Source organism: Sinocyclocheilus grahami, unplaced genomic scaffold (assembly GCF_001515645.1).
Source record: "Sinocyclocheilus grahami isolate Dianchi unplaced genomic scaffold, SAMN03320097.WGS_v1.1 scaffold2365.1, whole genome shotgun sequence".
NCBI classification, from domain to species: domain Eukaryota; kingdom Metazoa; phylum Chordata; class Actinopteri; order Cypriniformes; family Cyprinidae; genus Sinocyclocheilus; species Sinocyclocheilus grahami.
Window position 1 is genome coordinate 7,632 of NW_015507544.1, and position 5,000 is coordinate 12,631.

The 5,000-nt window shown below is 36.2% G+C and overlaps 1 protein-coding gene across 1 annotated transcript in view; it reads left to right on the forward strand.

Moving 5' to 3' along the window:
• Nucleotides 1-1,395: 1,395 nt before the first annotated feature.
• The window catches only part of LOC107574864 (ankyrin repeat domain-containing protein 50-like), a 23,452-nt gene continuing 19,847 nt past the window's right edge, over nucleotides 1,396-5,000 (forward strand). Inside the window, exon 1 of the mRNA XM_016261297.1 lies at nucleotides 1,396-1,529. The gene's annotated coding sequence lies outside the window, so the exon portion shown is untranslated. The remainder of the gene's footprint in view (nucleotides 1,530-5,000) is intronic.

Here is a 5,000-nt window from a genome sequence, read left to right on the forward strand (position 1 = left end):
GTCACTCAGGGCGGAGCTAAGGTAAGACACCAGTCCAGTCTGTGCTGAAACACTACTGTCAGTCAAACTATTGTGGGAGGGGCCTGTCTGTATGACGTCACACAGACAGGCATCTGAGACCGGCTCGATTTGAGAAAGGGGGAAACATTTAACCAGATTTTAAAAAAAACACCGGGTGGATTTTTATCATTATAGGGAGGTTGTGTACACACACTGCCTACACACATTTCAGTTCAAACAACTTGTAAAAGTGCATGTAGCATATCTATGACCCCTTTAAAAAAGTTTTATCCTAACATTTATATAACGTGTAAAAAACGTTAGATGTGAGAACATTCCGTTAGCTGGGTTATTCGTGAAAATGCATCCAAGCAAACATGTATGCTGCTGTTCAAAAGTTTGGGATCTTAAGATTGTTCTTGTGTTTTAAAGAAAAGTCTCTTCTGTTCATCAAGGCTGCATGTATTTGCCCAAAAATACAGAAAAAAACAGTATTATTGTCAAATATTATTTCCATTTTAAAATACTGGTTTTCTATTTTAATATACGTTAAAGTGTAATGTATTTCTGTGATGCGCAGCTGTATCTTCAGCATCATTACTGCAGTCTTCAGTGTCACGTGATCTTCAGAAATCAGTATAATATGCTGATTTAATATCAATATTGGAAACCGTTGTGCTGCTTAATATTTTTAGCAAAACTGTTTCCAATATTGATATTAAATCAGCATATTATACTGATTTCTGAAGATCACGTGACACTGAAGACTGGAGGAATGATGCTGAAAATACAGCTGCGCATCACAGACATACATTACAGTTTAAAATATATTAACATAGAAAACCATTATTTTAAATTGCAATGATATTTCACAATATTGCTGTTTTTTCTGTATTTTTAGTCAAATAAAAGCAGCCTTGATGAGCAGAAGAGACTTCTTTAACAGCAGTGTACATGTGTGAACTGACACCTGACACGTGTTTTCTGTGGTTTGCCATGTAAAGTGTTGACTGATAATGACTTTTGCAATTATCTCAGTTCTCTTCTTTGGTTTGGCTGGCTTGGTTTCATATAATGCAGAAACATCAGTAGTGACAGCAGCCATGTAGTTCAATGTCAAAAGTGCTGTTTAAACAGCATTTATGTCTTTCTGGTTGATTTTTTTATTTATTTAAATACAAGATTTTATGTATGTTTACGTACGTGTACGTTCTTCTTTTTCTTTCTTTCATTTGTATGCAACAATTGTTTAGGTTTGTATTGTTTGACGTTAACAAACTACAACGTCTGCGTGCGTGTGCATGACAGAACTACATCTCCCATCATCCTCTGCGCATGCGTGCTGCTCGATGGGCGGAGCCTCGGCCAGCGTCGGTCTGAAGGGAGGAGCTCCACAGAACAAACCGACACACAACCGGAGCGGAAAATGTGAACGGAAGATTCGGGATTGGGAATAACGACAGAAAACCGTCCCAAGAGTGTGTCTGTGTGGATGAGATGCGATATCTGAGAGGACGGGCGCGCTGGAGGTGAGGTGTTTATTAGATATGTACCGCGTTCAGCTGAAGCTCCTCTCAGAGTCACCGCGTCTACGCTGATATAAACAACAGCGACTACACTAGTTATACTCCGTTATACAGTAAACCCCCGCTAACTTATTATTATTAGCAGGCACTGTCCTCAGAACGAAAGTAAAGACATTTGACAGACTGTAAAACTTCCCGTCAAACACTGTTTTAGAGAGGTCCCATATTAATGTATAGTAACTTTACAGTAGTAGCTGTGGCGACCAGGCTGGGTTTTATTATTTGTGGAAAGCCATGACTTGACATGTTTCCATTCGAGGAAAATCTGGCTGTGTGTCAGAACCTAGTCAGAATTGTTGGGCTGTTCTGAATTACTAATATTTTTAGGGCATAATTTGTGAGTCATCAATATTTTTGGGGCGTCATAAGATCCATTGAGGTTCACTAGTATTTTTGGGGCGTCATAAGATCCATTGAGGTTCACTAGTATTTTTGGGGCATCATAAGATCCATTGAGGTTCACTAGTATTTTTGGGGCATCATAAGATCCATTGAGAATCACTAGTATTTTTGGGGCATCATAAGATCCATTGAGGTTCACTAGTATTTTTGGGGCGTCATAAGATCCATTGAGGTTCACTAGTATTTTTGGGGCGTCATAAGATCCATTGAGGTTCACTAGTATTTTTGGGGCGTCATAAGATCCATTGAGGTTCACTAGTTTTTTTGGGTCATCATAAGATCCATTGAGAATCACGAGTATTTTTGGGGTATCACAAGATCCATTGAGGTTCACTAGTATTTTTGGGTCATCATAAGATCCATTGAGGTTCACTAGTATTTTTGGGGCATCATAAGATCCATTGAGGTTCACTAGTATTTTTGGGGCATCATAAGATCCATTGAGGTTCACTAGTATTTTTGGGGCATCATAAGATCCATTGAGGTTCACTAGTATTTTTGGGGCATCATAAGATCCATTGAGGTTCACTAGTATTTTTGGGGCATCATAAGATCCATTGAGGTTCACTAGTATTTTTGGGGCATCATAAGATCCATTGAGGTTCACTAGTATTTTTGGGTCATCATAAGATCCATTGAGAATCACTAATATTTTTGGGGCATCAAAGTATCATTGTTAATCACCAATATTTTTGGGGCATAATTTGTGGATCAGCAACATTTTTGGAGCATTGTAAGATCTTTTATCAATCACCTATATTTTTGGGGTGTCAAAGTATCAGTGTGAATCACCAATAATTTTTGGGACAGAAAGGTGTAAATCATTGTGAATCCACAGCATTTTAGGACATCAAATGTAGCTTATATTCCAAGTCTTCCCTAAATGTGGTGATACACGGGGCAACATTTATTGAAATTTCTGTCTAAAGTATCCAGATGGAAATTTGTTGCCCATTCTCAAGGGGAAAGTGCCCAAGCAACATCGACACTGCTCAAAATGTTGCCCCGTGTATCATCACCTTTAGATTCCCTAAAAGGTTGCTGACTCACGAGCTGTGCTTGATTCTCCTGCACTTATTGAGTGTTTGTGTTTCTCCTCACAGTTGGCTCAGTATTTGCATATGTTTCAGTGGTTCGTTGCTCTTTTGAATGTTGGCCAAAATGCGTGCTGTATGTCATGCCAAAGATGCTGTCTAGGTAGGCAGCTCATCCGAAGGAACCTATGATGCTCTAAAATGGATCTTTTTGCACAGGTATAAGTCAACATGACTCTCTGTTTACAATCTATTTGGCTGCATTTGCATTGATTTTACTCATGAGAAAATTATTGGTTGATAATAAAAAGTCTCTATATGAAGGTGGGGGATAAATTAGGAGGAATTGATGAAATCGATTCAGAGATAGAGCAATTTATTATGAAAGATTACAAATAACTGTTTTTTCATTAATTGTTTATTTACATTTGTGTATTTTGCTGATGGTTTGTCGGGGGCATAATACTATCATTGTGAGTCACCAATAAATTTGGGACACCAAAGTATAATTTTGTCAACATATTGTTTAGGACACCAAATGTAGCTGTATTCATTATTAAATATTATTAAGACATGCTTTATGTTAATTGGCCAGTGCTTTATCCAAAGCGATGTACATTGCATTCAATGTGTACATTTGATCAGTTAATACATTCCCTGGGAATCGAACCCATGGCCATTGCATTGCTAGTGTCATGTTTGAACTACAAGATTTCTCGCTGATTGTTTAAAAAATGCTGATCTTATCAAATTCATAATCAAATGAAAGTGCTGCACAACAGAGGTTTTTTGGGGCATCAAAGTATCATTGCAAATCAACAACATTTTTTAGGACATTCGTACATTTTTTTTAGTACATTCATAAAGGCTGGATCAAGTAAAATTTTGATGAATGATTATTAGGGGTGTGACGAGACACTTATCCCACGAGAACGAGACGAGACGAGATTTTTAGACTTTTTTTTAAAAGAAATCCTCAATGATGAAATGTATAGGAAAAAATAGTATTTTATTCTTATTAATTAAAATCATGAAACTTATACATTTTCACATCAATTTATTAAAAGTTTAACAAAAAATACATGTTTAGGTCCCTATGAAATGTTTTATATTTTTTCTCACCATATTATTTGTATTTTTTATTGTTACCAATTTCTGTGTTTTAGCATGTCTAATTATTTGAATGCATAAAACAACTTAATTTATTCATTTTTTTCCTAAAGTAGCCTTATGCATTTTTTTCTCCTCAGAAATTCTGTATTGTATATTTACATTTTTTCTGGTTATCAAATGAAGGCATAAAACATTAATTTAATTTATCATTTATCTTTTAATTATTGAAAATTAAGCAAACAAGATTTTTTGGCAAACAAAGGGGATTTACTATTTAAATTAAAACATGGAATAAATGTTTTGTGTGATTATTCCTTTAAACAATTATGTTTGTTTCATTGTTGTAGTAGTAGTAGTAGGCTATGTACATTCTACTGAAAAATAGTTATAGGCACAATATCTTCAAATCAAACCGGACTTTTATTTTGACGGGTTGCCGTGAATACCTTTACAGTTCTGTGTATGAGATATGACGCTAGTTTTACTCAAATCAAATGCTAAAATGCTCATGAAGTGACTCTCAGAGCAGTTCTGGAGATGTTGTTCATGTGTTTGCATCCTCATTTAGTGAGACGCCAGACGCTGAAATCACCGCAAGTGTCAGGCGTGTGTGTGTGTGTGTGTGTGTGTGTGTGCCATTCATAAACAGAGACTGGCAGAACATGCAGGATTCATATTTAAATTGACTTTTGCAGCTTAATATTTACAGATACTAGTCCATATCGTGATTTGATTTAAGTGTAATGACCTACTTTTGAATTGTGAATTCTGTTTTTATGACTGTATAAAGACTACCCTGCGTAATTTTCCCGCTTATCATGCGGCCACTTGCCTGATGTGAACACAAAATATCTTACATACCACC